This window comes from Sapajus apella, unplaced genomic scaffold (genome assembly GCF_009761245.1).
Source record: "Sapajus apella isolate SASKATOON/1434 unplaced genomic scaffold, GSC_monkey_1.0 scaffold239, whole genome shotgun sequence".
NCBI classification, from domain to species: Eukaryota; Metazoa; Chordata; class Mammalia; order Primates; family Cebidae; genus Sapajus; species Sapajus apella.
The window spans coordinates 364,267-379,090 of record NW_022437179.1 but is presented as its reverse complement, the minus strand read 5'-3'; the positions used below and the strand labels follow the sequence as shown (position 1 = coordinate 379,090).

Below are 14,824 nucleotides of genomic sequence, written 5' to 3'. Positions count from 1 at the left end.
TTCTTTCTTTCTTTCTTTCTTTCTTTCTTTCTTTCTTTCTTTCTTTCCTTCCTTCCTTCCTTCCTTCCTTTTTCTTTCTTTCTCTCTTTCTCTTTCTAATAAGAGACAGGGTCTCACTATGTTGCCCAGGCTGGTCTCTAACTCCTGGCTTGAAGCAATCCCCCTGCCTCAGCCTGTTGAGTACCTGGGCTTACAGGTGTGCACCACCATGCCCAGCTTGATGACCAGATTTTTATCTTTATTTTTTATTTTTTTGAGCTGGAGTCTTACTCTATCACTCAGGCTGGAGTGCAGTGGTGCAATCTCAGCTCACTGCAACTGCCACCTCCTGGGTTCAAGAGATTCCCCTGCCTCAGCCTCCCAAGTAGCTGGGATTATAGGTGCATGACACCACGCCTGGCTAATTTTGGTATTTTTAGTAGAGATGGGTTTTCACCATGTTGACCAGGTTGGTCTCGAACTCCTGACCTCAGGTGATCCGCTCACCTCAGCCTCCCAAAGTGCTGGGATTACAGGCATGAGCCACTGTGCCCAACCTTGATGGCCAGAACTTTTACTCATCCCCATTTCCCTCATATTCAGTCCATTGCATTCTGGTTTTCTCCCAACCCAGCTGCTATACTGGAAGCTCCTGCTCTAGTAACCAGGATCTTCACGCCATTGAATTCGCTGGACATTTCAGTCCTCCTTTCTTTTTCAAAATTTTTTTTATTGGCACTGAGTCTCACACTATTGCCAAGGCTGGAGTGCAGTGGCATGATCTCAGCTCACTGCAACCACCACCTCCAAGAGATTCTCTTGCCTCCACCTCCTGAGTAGCTGGGATTACATGTGCATGCCACCATGCCTGGCCAATTTTTGTGTTTTTAGTAGTGACAGGCTTTCACCATGTTGCCCAGGCTGGTCTTGAACTCCTGGGCTGAAGCCGTTCACCTGCCTCAGCTCCCCAAAGTGTTGGGATTATAGGCGTGAGCCACTGTGCTCAGCCTCCAGTCCTCCTTTTAAATGACAAGATTCACCACTTACACTTCCTTTTTCTGGAGACATTCTCTACCTTTGTATTCCATGATAACAAAAAAATATTATCGTGGTTTGTCCTCTTTTATCAACTGATTGTTTTAAATCTTTTAGGCTGGGCACAGTGGCTCATGCCTATAATCCCAGTACTTTGGGAGGCCGAGGTGGGCAGATCATTTGCCATCAGGAGTTCAAGATCAGCCTGGGCAACAGAGTGAAAGCCTATCTCTACTGAAACAAAAAATTAGCTGTGTGTGGTGGTGTGTGCCTGTGGTCCCAGCTACTCAGGAGGCTGAGGTGAGGCAGGAGGATCAGTTGAGCTTGGGAGACAGAAATTTGCAGTGAGCTGAGATCATGCCACTCTATTCATGTCTGGGTGACAGAGCAAGACTCTGTCTCAAAAAAAGAAAAGTGATTCCACAGAACCCAATGCTGTCTTATCATAACATTTATATAATTGTTGACTTATTCTGCTTCTTTTCTTTTCTTTTTTTTTAAACAGAATCTTGGCTGGGTGCAGTGGCTCACACTTGTAATCCCAGCACCTTGGCAGGCCGAGGTGGGTGGATCACAAGCTCAGGAGTTTGAGACCAACCTGGCCAACACAGTGAAACCCCATCTCTACTAAAAATAGCTGAGGGTGGTGGCACACGCGGTTGCAGTGAGCTGAGATCATGCCACCACATTCCAGCCTGGCAACAGAGCTAGACTTCATCTCAAAAAAAAAAAAAAAAAAAAAAACTCTCACAGACTCTCACTCTGTTGCCCAGGCTGGAGTACAGTGGTATGATCTTGCCTCACTACAACCTCCACCTCCTGGGTTCAAGTGATTCTCCCTCCTTACCTTCCCACATGGCTAGGAATGCAGGTACCACCATGCCAAGCTAATTTTTGTATTTTTAGTAGAGACAGGATTTTGACATTTTGGCCAGGCTGGTCTTGAACTCCCAACCTCAAGTGATTCTCCTGCTGTGGCCTCCCAAAGTGCTGGAATTACAGGTGTGAGCCACCATGTCTCTCCCTATTATCTCTTTCTAAATACTAATCTCTGTGCCTGGATCATAGTAAATATAAAATAAATATCTGTTGAGTAAATGAGTGAATATTGAACGAGCTGGTCCACAAGATAGAGGTAACTGAGCTTCAGTCAGGCTAATCCTAGTGCTTGTTATCCCATTTTTTTTTAATTTAGGGAGATTTTTTATCTCTTTAGGAGGATTCTGACCCCAAAGTAACATGCTGTAGAATGTTTTATCAAAGACACTGCTGGACAAGCACGGTGGCTCACACCTGTAATCCCAGCACTTTGGGAGGCTGAGGTTGGTGGATCACAAGGTCAGGAGATCAAGACCATCCTGGCCAACATGGTGAAACCCCATCTCTACTTAAAATACAAAAATTAGCTGGATGTAGCAGGTGCCTGTAATCCCAGCTACTCAAGAGGCTGAGGCAGGAAAATCACTTGAACCCAGGAGGTGGAGGGTGCAGTGAGCCAAGATCATGCCACTCAACTCCAGCCTAGCAACAGAGTGAGACTCCATCTAAAAAAAAGTAAAAAGACACTACTAACTGAGAAAGCAAACATAAGCACAAAACCAAATTCCATGCCCCCTCAGAAAACAAAAATCAAAACAAAGCAAAATCTTGATGCAGCTACTTAAAGATACTTTAAGATAATGGGCCTAGCTAAAGATACTTTAAGAAAATAGGCCTAGCTAAAGATACTTTAAGATAATGGACCTAACTAAAGATGCTTTAAGATAATGGACCTAGCTAATACACAGTTGCTCTTCTTTTCCAGGGTTAAAACTTCCCTTCCTGGGGAGGAAGGCAGCAAATCACACTGCCATGAGTGTACCTATGCAACTATCTTGCATGTTCTTCAAATGTACCCCAAAACCTAAAGTGCAATTAAAAAAAAAAGGAAAAAAAAAACTTCCCTTCCTGAATTGCCCACTAAGCTCAGCATTCATCTGAATGGCCTTTCTAAAAGCCCTAGACATCCTGAAAACCAACAGATTTTCATGTGGCCAGAGGACAATGAAAAGAGCTAGGATTAAAATTCTAAGAAGGTGAAACCCCTCTCCTGCCACCAGGATGCTGTCAGGCTACTTCCTCAGTCTCCATCATTAGAAGTGACATCCTGGTCTATAACCAAAACTTAGGTACAAAAGTAATGCCTTCCAGCAGCTGCCTTGCCCAGCTTCAACTCTCACAGGGGCTCCTGGATATGGATCCATTTTTTATGGGGGTGGAGAAGACACCTAGAGAACCAATGTGTGTGTCGAGAATGACACAGAGAACAACACTTCGCCCAACTGCCACAGGTCTGGTTCACCCCAAGCAACATATCTGTAGGAGTGGAACAATTCTATGGCACAGAGCAGATCAAACTTCCTGGCTATGAGGAACTTGACAGTCGCATTCCAAGACAGCAGGGCGACATTGTACTGAACTGTCCACTTGTCAATCTCTTCAAGAAACTGCTTGGTAGCCTGTTTGACAAAGAAAGAAAGAATAATTGGTAAGAAGAGAACATAATTATGGAGTCAAAAAACAAGCAAGTAAAAACTATCATTCCTTCCCCCAAGGAGGTCTGAACACAGTTTACTACAGGGAGCAGGTAAAGACAAAATATATACAGAAAAGTAGCCAAATGGCCAGGTGCAGTGGCTCATGCCGGTAATCCCAGCATTTTGGGAGGCCAAAGTGGGAGGATCACTTGAAGTCAGGAGTTCGAGACTAGCCTGACCAAAGTGGTGAAACTGAATCTCTACCAAAAATACAAAATGAGCCCTATGTCATGACACATGCCAGTAATCTCAGCTGCTTGGGAGGCTGAGGCAGGAGAATGGCTTGAAACCAAGAGGCAGAGGTTGCAATGAGCCAAAATCATGTCACTTCACTGCAGCATGGACGACAAGAGCGAAACTGTCTCAAAAAAAAAAAAAAAGAAAGAAAGAAAAGAAAAAAAGAAAAGTGGCGGGGCCTTCCGAAGGATTACTGCCTGATGCACAGTGGTACAGCAGTCTCAGCTGCTGCTTTGGTCCCACAAGCCAACTGGACACAGCAAAAGAATCAGGAAATGGTTTTGCCTTTGGAATTTGAGAGTAGCAAAACTATTAAGAGTTTATCAAATCAAAAGAGCAAATATTCTTTGTGCTGACTGACCCCACTGGACAACAGATGAGTCACAACTTAGAAAATATTTCAACTCCAGGTCAGTGGTTTGAATCTGTCTGTGCTTATGAAACAGATGTTGTTAACACCTGGCAAAGGAAGAGCTGGAGTTCAAACAGCTCTGGTCTTCCTTTGGGATAAGGCCTAAACTGATATACGGAGAAACTAACATTACCACTTACAACCTTCCTTAACCAGTTTTTCAGGTAAGGGTAAGATTTGTTTTGTTTTGTTTTGCTTTTTTGAGACAGGGTCTTGCTCTGTCACCGAGGATGGAGTGGATTGCTGGGATCACTGCTCACTACAGCCTCGACCTCCTGGGCTCAATGGATCCTCCTGCCTCAGACTCCTGAGTAGCTGAGACTACACGCATGTGTCATCATGTCTGGCTAACTCGCATTTTTTAGTAGAGATGGGATTTCTCCATGTAGCCCAGGCTGGTCTTGAACTCCTGAGCTCAAGCAATCCACCTGCCTCAGCCTCCCAAAGTGCTGGGATTACAGATGCAAGCCACCACGCCTGGCCTCAAGGGTAAGATTTGTTCCTGCATAGTCAAAAAGCATATTATAATTACATACTTCTCCCACAATCATGTTTAAATGAAGAAAAAACAACACTTGACTATGGTCATGAAGATAAAGATACTAGAGAACTTGCTATAAAATGGCTGAGAAAGTTGTCAATTAAGCAGGGTATGCTTTGGACGCTATTCACTAGTGTTGAAATAATGGTATCAGAGAGAATAAAACCAACAACACAGTCTCCATGTTACATCAAACTCCCAAGAGCAGCTATAATTTTGAGATGGGCTTTGGGCAAGGAGCTAGCCTCTCAAGAGATCAAGAATAATGTACTGACACTCTCAGTTCCACAGGTAGTACCTTAAATCCTGTGTCCCAAGACAACCTAGGAGAGAGTGAAGAGCCAGACCTATAAGTTACACCTGCTCTTAAAATAAACAAAAAACTTCTGTCTCCTGAGATGTCAGTCACCTAACCACAAAGGAGAAAGTTTAGTGTGGTTTGGGATTTATAATTTGACTTTACAGTGGTGCAAAAGTGAAAAGCATTTAGTAGAAACTGTATTTTGAATACCCATACAACTATTTCATTTTTTGCTTTCATTAACCTCATTAACTAATATAATTTCCATCATATGGAAATGTACATTAAACAGTGATGCCTCAGGACAATAAATAACTGGGAACAATGTAGCCACACCCCTATAGGGAAACTTGTGGATGGCTGAAACCAGGGATGTTGAACCCACACATGTCCAGGGAGAGCTATTTCCGGGGTGTGTGCATCATCCATAAACACACGTGGTTACAGGCAGATGAAGTGCACTGGAGACAGCACTGCAGTTAACCAGGAGAGTGAGTCTCAGCGCTTCCCCGACCAAAAGCCTCGGACTAGCTCCCTGTATCTTACAGATAATCCCCCTAAGCAAAGCAATACCTGCTTTGTACGCTATGTGAGGAACAAAAATTTCAACAGTTTCACTCATTCTTCAGCAAACATATGTTAGTTTTTTTGTTTTCTGTTTTTCTTTCCAGCTTTTATCTTAGGTTCGGCATCATATGTGCAGTTTTTTTATGTAGGTAAATTGTGCGTCTCAGGGTTTGGTGTACAGATTATTTTGTCACCCAGCTAACAAGCACAGTACCCTATAGGCAGCTTTTTGACCCTCACCCTCCTCCCACTCACCACACTCAAGTAGGCCCAGGTATCTATTGTTCGCTTCTTTGTGTCCATGTGCACTTAATGTTTAGATCCCACTCATAAGTGATAACGTGTGGCATTTGTTCTTTTTCTTCTTCTTCTTCTTTTTTTTTGAGGCAGAGTCTCACTCTTTTGCCCAGGCTGAATGCAGTAGTGCATGATCTTGGCTCACTGCAATATCTGCTTCCCAGGTGCAAGCAATTCTCTTGCTTCAGCCTCCCAAGTGGCTGAGATTACAGGCGCCTGCCACTATGCCCAGCTAATTTTGGTATTTTTAGTTGAGACAGGGTTCACCATGTTGGCCAGGCTGGTCTCAAACTCCTGACCTTAAGGAATCCACCTGCCTAGGCCTTCCAAAGTTCTGGGATTACAGGTGTGAGCCAGCACGCCTGGCTGGCATTCAGTTTTCTGTTGTTGCATTAGTTCGTTTAGAATAATGGTCTCCGGCTCCATCCTTGCTGTGAAATACATGATCTTTTTATGGCTGTGTAGTATTCCACGGTGTATATGTACCACATTTTCTCTATGCAATCCACTGCTGTTGGGCATTGAGGTTGATTCCATGTCTCAGAAAACATATTATGAACCCTCCAATGTATACCAAGAATTCAGAAGCTCGAATCTCTGTCCTCATTGCATATAACAAGTCTTCCTCCTTGACAGGTACTCTCTAGTTAAGAACTGCTTTCAACGAACTAGAGAGCAAGTCCTCAAGGATAGAGAGCTCCAATCCTGCTAAACAAGGACCTGGCACATACCAACAGATGATAAATGATTGTTGAATGAGTAAATTGTATTCCTGCTTATGATCCACAAACATTTCCTCTCAGTTGACATGAAAAAGGATTGATAAATAATTGATACACAACACTGTGTGGTGATTATTAGGGAACACAGACGCTTCATAGCCACACTTAGAAACATGTGGAGGTACACGTACTGAAACATCACAATATGTACAACTATTATGTAAAATTATAATTATGTACAATTATGTAAATTATGTACAGTTATTATGCGTCTTTTTAAAAAAAAATATAGATAGGGCCTCACTCTGTCACCCAGGCTGGAGTGCAGTGGTGAAATCATAGCTTTGTAACCTCAAACTGTTGGGCTTAATAGATCCTCCTTCCTAAGCCTCTCAACGTGTTGGAATTACAGGCTTACACTACCAAGCCTGGCCAAAAATAATAATGTTTTAAAGAGAAACATTTGAAGAGGAAAAATTAAAATGAAACCACATTATCATGCCATGGCAAGGCTCAACAGTGTTCTGCCATATACAATTCCTGCTTGTCCAGTGTTGCGGCTCACATCTGTAATTCTAACGCTCTGGAGGGCAAGGGGGGAGGATCCCTTGAGCCAAGGAATTCGAGACCAGCCGAGGCAACACAAGAAGACACTGTCTCTATTAAAAATATATAGGAGCGCGCTGGGTGGCGCGAGAACAAAAGCGGGTGGACACGGGGACCGGAGCCGCGAAGGCTGAGCGGGGCTGCGTGCCTCCCGCCGAGTCCGCCCCCTCACCCAGCAATGAAGGGCTGCCCCGCGCCTTCCTGCAGAGCCAGTGCACCCTGTTCCACACCCTGGACGACCGGCGACACGGCTGCTGCACCTGCGCGAGATCGAGTCCTGCTGGCAGGGCGCCGACGCCGCGCGAGCTGCCCCGCGGGATGCTCCAGAACCTGTACCACGTGGTTCCGGCCAGCAGCTACTTGATCTTCGAGCGCTTCGTGGCCGGTGTGCTCACCTCGCTGCTGAGGCTGAGGGCGGCCCCAGGCCCCAAGCGCGCCACGGCCCCCGAGGGGACCAGTCGCCGCTGCAGCTCCCGGTGTCAGTGCTCCTCTACTAGCCGCGGCCTGTCCTGGAGAGGAAGCCCCTGCCCCTGGGCGTGTGCGCTCTCAGGCCCGCCCCAGCGGCGCAGACCCTCAGCCCGGAGCAGCTGTGCCCCCCCACCCCGTCTAGGCGGCACGCTGCCCCGCGGAGCCTGAGCAGCCACAGAGCGCGGCGCTGGAACGGAGCCGGAGCGCGGACGCAGGTGCAGCGGCCTGCAGGCCCTGGAGGCGGACTCAGGGCGGCACCCAGCGGTGTCGGAGGGGAACGTGGGAGGCTCACCATCACCGGCGGCGTGGGCTGCGGCCTGCCGAAGCAGGTGAAGGAGCTGGAGCAGGAGGAGGTGCTGCTGCAGGGTTTGGAGATGATGGCGCAGGGCGGCGACTGGTACCAGCAGCAGCAGCAGCAGCAGGAGTGCCGGAGCGCCAGCGCCGCCTGGGCCAGAGCAGAGGCTGCGCCGACTTTGGGGCCGCGGGGAGCCCCCGCCCACTGGGGCTGCTACGCCCAAGGTACAGGAGGTGGCCCGGGGCCTGGGGAAGCTGCTGGCTGTGGCCTGTGCCAGCCGGGCCCTGCCCACTCCTCCTCCGGGCCCCCCTGCCCTGCCCCGGGCTGGCAGCAGCAGACCATCCTCATGCCGAAGGAGCAGAACCAACTCCTCACCCAGGAGGCCACCGAGAAGAGTGAGCACATCAAGCAGCTGGAGCAGGAGGAGTCACACTCATTAAGCAGCTGTTGAGGCCCACGCCATGAGCCAGCAGGAGGAGGTGGGCTCTGGACTCCACCTTCATCTAGCCCGCGTGAGGCCAGCGGGTCCCCAGGGCCGGCCTGGCACTCAGCCCTGTGAGAGCAGGCGCCCGTCACACTCATCTTCTCTGTCTGGAGACCCCCGGCAGGCCCAGGCGCAGTCCCTGAGTGGTCGTCTTCCTGCCCCACTTGCCATCCAGTCTCCCCAGGCCTGCCCCAGGCTGACCTCGCGCCAAGCCCTGGACTCGGTTTTGGCCCCTGGTGCTGACATGGGCTGGGGCTCTCTTGAGTCCGCATGGCCTGCAGCTACTGCTGCTGCTGTCAGTGGACACGGGGGATCCCTCCAAGAGTTAGCAGATCTCTGGCCGCCCCAGCAGTTTCCAGCGGTTTCCAGCGGTGCTGCCCTGGGTCCCCTCTCCAGGGAAAGGCGATGCTCACGCCAGGCTGCACTTCCGACAATGGCCAGCAGAGGGCGCGGGCGGCTGCGATGCTGGTCCAAGGCCAGCTTTCCCTTCCCCAGGGCACCAGGACAAGGTGGCTGTCGCTTCGATGGGAGCAGATGGAAGGGGTGGGGATGGCCTCTAAGCAGGGTATGCTAGCCTGGCAGGGATGGTGGTCGGATTTCCAGTCCCGGCCAAGGCTGAGGGAGTCTGGCTGCAGCAGATTGGGGAGCTTGGCCTGCGTGTGCCTCCCGCAGACTTCCCCACACTGTCCTGGCCTTCCTCATCCTGGCCAGGACGCTGCCCCACGTTGAGCCCCACACAACAACCTGTGCGCCTGACTCCCCAGGAGGGCCCTGTCCCCAGGAAGGGGATCACTCTGGGCCCCCAGACAGCTCCGAGGCACGTCAGAGGCAGAGCCTGTCTTTCTGCCCCCCACTCAGGATTCCTAAGGGCTGGGGTCCTGCTCACCCCCCTTTTTTCCCCACGCCCAGGCTGACCCCAAGTTTCAGAGGAAAGAAGCCACTTCCGTGAGCCAAGGGCAAGGAAAACCCCCAGGGTACAGGAGGAGGCTGGGGCAGGTCCCCTTGGGTGTCACTCCCTGCCCCCCGCCCAGGCCCACTCCTGGTGTGCTGGGGTAGGAACTGGTGGGGGCCCCCTGCCGCAGCCCAAGCTGCCGGTGATGGTGAGCCTCCGATGTTCCCCTCAGGCACTGGGCCACCAGGTATCCCCTGAGTTCGCCTCCAGGGCCTGCAGGCCGCAGAACCTGCGCCCACGCTCGGGCTCAATTTCAGCGCAGCGCTCTGGGGCTGCTCCGGCTCCGCGGGGCAGGGCGCTGCCTGGATGGGGGACACAGCTGCTCCGGGCTGTGGGCCCACGCTGCTGGGGCCAGACTGAGAGCGCGCATGCCCAGGGTCAGGGCCTTCCTCCTAGGACAGGCTGCGGCTAGTAGGGGGGCACTGACACCAGGAGCTGCAGCGGCGGCGGAGGCTGCAGCAGCAGCGGAGGCGGCAGCGGCGACTGGTCCCCTGGGGGACCGGCAGCGAGGTGCGCAGGCCGGCCACGAAGCGCTCGAAGATCAAGTCACCGCTGGCCGGGGCCACCTCCCGCACTTGGCTCTCTGCGGGGGCCTCCCACACAGCTCAGAAGGAGCTGGTCACCACATGTCATCAGACTCACAGTGGCCCAAGCCTAGCCCCACACGCAGGCTGGGAGCACCCTCAAAGCAGGGCTGGGGGCTCTTCCTGGGCTGCTGGGGGAGTTGGAAATAGCCCTGACGTCCACACTTACTGGGCACACAGATGTGGGCACACACACGTCCACACGGCCACTCTCACAGACCTTGCCGAGGTGGCAGAGACCAGGAGCCCAGCATGGCTACTGCCTCTGTCTCCAAGTCCCCTACCTTGAAGACCTGGGCCAGTGGCACTTGTGGGAAAGGAAGCGAGCACAGGATGGGGACAGGTGCCACACTGAGCTGTGTTCTATTCAAGGCCAGGAGCAAAGAAACAAGAGGCCGTGGGTCTGGCCTGGAGCCTGGTCCCTCTGCTCCTTCACTGCCTCGCCCCAACTCCCACCCCATCCAGCTCTCGGCTTGCCTGCACCGGGCCCTCCGCCTCAGCTGTCAGTTCTATAGAGGCTTCCAGAGCTAAGACTCTTCCTCCAGCTGCGAGCTTAGGCCAGGTTTCAAATGTACCATATTACTCTTCCTACTGAGTTTGTACGAGAAGTGTTTGAATGAACTGACTTTGTATGAACAGTTTTGTCCTTAGCTCTCCATGGGGCAAGCATTCCCAGCTCTCTCTACTTCTCAGGAGGGTCCGTAAGTCCAAACAGGAGAGGCCAGCGCTGTCTGTCGCTGTGCTCTTTCCTCCAGGGACACCACAGCATGCCACTAACCATGTTGTCAGTCCTGCAGCCCACAGCAGCCCTGGAGGTCAGGAAACAGTCTCCCCCACCTGCTCTTTTTTTATTTTTGAGATGAGGTCTTACCATGTCCCCCAGGGCTGAGGCAAACTAGACTCACTGCAGCCTCAACATCTGAGGGTCAAGCGATCTTCCCACCTCAGCCTCCTGAGTAGCTGGGACTTACGGTGCACACCACCACACCAGAGTAATTACTTCTTTTAGAGACAAGGTCTCACTATGTTGTCTAGGCTGGTCTCAAACCCCTGGGCTCGAGCAGTCCTCCTGCCTTGGCCTTCCAAAGTGCTGGGATTACAGGTGTGAGCCACCACACCTGTCCAACATTCCCATCTTACAGATGAGGAAAATGAGGCTCAGAGAAAAGCAGGGACTGTCTCAAGTCATTCTTTGGGCGCACAGGCCGTGGTGTTCTCACTCATCCCAACAGCAGCGAGCTGCCCCACATCAGGCTAGGGGGGCAGCCACCCACCAGTGGCTCTGACCCCAGCAGGGGAGAGAGATAAGTCTGCAGGGACAGACAGCTCCCTGAGGACACCAGGTGTTTGTTCCTCTCTCCCCATCTCCCACCCGCCACCGATCTCTCCCTCTGCAAACCCTGAAACCTCTCATGGCTGCACAGGTGGTTCTGCTGGAACAGAAGGGGCATGCCTTGACTAAGCCCATGTGGCAGGGCTTTGAACACCAGCTTCTGGGGAGCATCCTCCCCAGTCAGGAGCCACTGAAGGTTCCACAGAGCGCTGACTTAGGCAGTCTCTGATGTGGGGCACTGGGGGCCTTTGGTGGTCTAGAATGTGCCCGTAGAGGGCGGCCTCATGGTGTGGAGGCTGCTGAAGAGTGAGTGGGACACAATGCTCAGGAAACACAGGCTGGGATGGCTGTGTGGCAGCGCAGCCACCAGGTAAGGCCATCCACCCGTGTTTGCTCCAGGAGCCCAGCGCTGCAGCCCTGCCCCTCACATTAAGGCCCCTCCTGCCAGGGCTGGGCCTGAGGGCTCCCTGGGGCTGGGGGAGAGGACCCAGGAATGCCAGAGGGCTCCATTTTCCAGGCATGTGAGCCCCATGCCAGCACTGCCTAGCAAAACCAGACCTCAGGACCTCAGGAACCGGCGCCTGTTCTGCTTGCCCTTGGGATGCCTGAAGAGGGGTCCCCTTACCCAGCACGAGCAGGGCCCGAACTGCTCTGGAAGCACCTGGCCCATCCCAGCACTGTTCTGTGCCACAGGACACTGTCAGCCACCCCACTGTCTGCACATCCTAGCCCTCCCTCAGCTGGAAGGAGGGCCCATTTCCAAAATCACCATTTCCACCATGCCCAGCCCCTGGCAGACACACATGGAGGGTCTGAAAGGAGACCCCAGCCCCATCAGTGAGGCAAATTAGGGTGCACTGTTGGTCAGGGTCGGGGGTTTCTGGGGGTGAAAACTTGGTGAGGGTAAGAGCTGGGGCCTTCCTGGGCAGGGGACACAAGCTAGCCTTGAGGGACATGCGGGACTAGGGCAGATGGAGTGCAGGGAGCCTGGGCCTGGAAGGCGGCCTTCCCTGGGGCCTTCCCTGGAGTGACAGGGAAGGTGAATGCAGGGAGGTCCCTTTGTGCGGGGGAGCCAGAGCGGCCCCAGCCTCGATGCCAGCTGAGGCCTGAGCTGCAGTGGGGTTGGAGCCCTGGTGGCCACCCAGGCCAAGGACAAAGGGGTGGATGAGCATGGCAGGGCAGGACCTTCACAGGCCTGTGTCCCCACATGTGGGAAGGGGCCACGGTGCCCATCCCTGCGGAGGCTCTGAGGAGCACGGATGGCGACTCCGGGCCTGAAGACCTGGTCTACACCATCGAGCAGCCCAGCAACAGGGGGGTAGCGCTGTGGGCAGCGCCGGGCACCGAGGTGCTCAGCTTCATGCAGGCCCAGCTGGATGGCGGGCTCGTGCTGTTCTCACACAGAGGCAGGTGCTGAGGGCTGGGCCCCGGGTTCCTGCTGCCCATGGGGGAGCCCTGGGCTGGGGAGCCAGCTCGGGCCAGCGGACCCAATGCCCCCTCCCGAGGAGCCCTGGATGGAGTCTTCTGCTTTGGCCTCTCTGATGAGCATGCTTCCTCTGGACACTTCTTCTGAGTGACAGCTCAGAAGCAGGTGCTCCTCTTGCTGGAGGGCAGCCAGACACTGACCATCTGCCCAGGTGTGTGTGCTGACTGTGGGCGTTCCTGGTTGCTGGGAGCCTGGGAGGAACTGAAGGTCGCATGCCAGGGTGACACTGCCTCTCTGCAGCCACAGGCCTGGCCTGGGTCCCACAGGCTGATGATGTCTTTTACCTCTGGCAGGGTCCGTGCAGCCACTCAGCAGCCAGAGCCTCAGAGCCAGCTCCAGTGCCGGGGCCGACCCCCAGCTCCTGCTCTACGTGTGGTGTATGCCTGCCTGGGCCGCTGTTCTGTGACTCCCCAGCCCCAAAGGCAGCCCCCTTCATCTGTGACTTAGTCTGTTGTAGTGGTGAGCTGACACACCCAGGTGTGACCGAGCCCCTCTGTGGCATGTCCCTGCCCTGTTCTAGAAATATCTATCAACTCACACACACATATATATATATATATATATATATATATATATATATATATATACACACCTACACGTGGCTGACCGCCTCACCTTTGGCACTGGGAATCAGTCGCCATGCTGTCCTTGTGGAGTCTTGTGGCCAAACAAGAGAAAGCTGTCCCCTGACATTGCCCCTCCAAAGTGCGCCACTTCCAGTGAGCCTCCCTGTCACACAGGCCCCGTCATCACTCCCACACCTGCCAAGCATGGGGATGCTGTGCTGGCAGCCCTGTGGCCTGACGGTCTCTATCAGTCCTGCTGTCCCTCGGCTGAGTCAAACCCATTTCCGGATGACGGGGAATGCGTCCTCTATGGACCGTGTTCTCTGTGGAGCTCAGGGGAGGGGAAAGGCCAAGCCATTTCTAGGGTGCTGTTGGGAGCAGTGAAAAGGCCCCGCCCTTTCCAAGGGACACTGTTCCCGGAAAGCCCCTGGAGCTTAGCTGGTCTTACCCTGTGAAGCCAGCTCTGGCCACTAGGGGGCAGGAGGGCCATGAACTCAGCCTGGAGGGAGCCTGCGGGGCAGCTGGCACCCTGGAGGGACAGACAGAACAGGCCACCAGGTGCAGACAGGAGAGGGAGGCAGGGGGATGGAAGAAAGACGCCTGGGGTGGATGGAAGTCAGCGCCCTTGGGTGCTGGTACCTGCCTTCCTGGCCAACACTAGGTCAGGCTTCTGAGCCTGCTGGCTGTCAGGGCTGTACGTACCATGGCAGCCCCTGGGAAATCCCCCAGGTGTCACCAGGCAGCACACAGGTAACAGGCCTGGAAAGTCCCCAACAGCCCAGCTGGACATGATCAGACACTCTGGGGCTCCTCGTTCAGTGGCACAAACTCCAGGACCAGTGAGGGAAACAGGAATACACCAGGCCGAGCAGTGTGACTAAATCCATTTATTCCAAAATAAAAAGCAAAATAAACAGGGGTTGCATCACCAGGGAGCCAGGACCCCATCCCCACCTCCTTCCTCTGTCCTCTGCTATCAATAAACAAGTTTCAGGCCAGGCGTGGTGGCTCACACTTGTAATCCCAGCACTTTGGGAGGCCGAGGCGGGTGGATCACAAGGTCAAGAGATCGAGACTCTCCTGATCAACATGGTGAAACCCCGTCTCTACTGAAAATACAAAAATTAGCTGGGTATAGTGGCGCACGCCTGTAGTCCCAGCTACTCGGGAGGCTGAGGCAGGAGAATTGCTTGAACACAGGAGACGGAGGTTGCGGTGAGCCGAGATCGCACCATTGCACTCCAGCCTGGGTAACAAGAGTGAAACTCCATCTCAAAAAAAATAAAATAAAACAAATAAATAAATAAATAAACAAGTTTCCCAGCCGCAAGTTATTAAAACCTCTTCCCCATGTGCCAGCTCCAACCTCTGCCAGGTATGATA

At 52.9% G+C, this 14,824-nt stretch overlaps 1 pseudogene; it reads left to right on the top strand.

Annotated features, from left to right (window-relative positions):
• Positions 1–6,511: 6,511 nt before the first annotated feature.
• LOC116544981 lies at positions 6,512–8,501 on the top strand (annotated as a pseudogene).
• Positions 8,502–14,824: the final 6,323 nt, after the last annotated feature.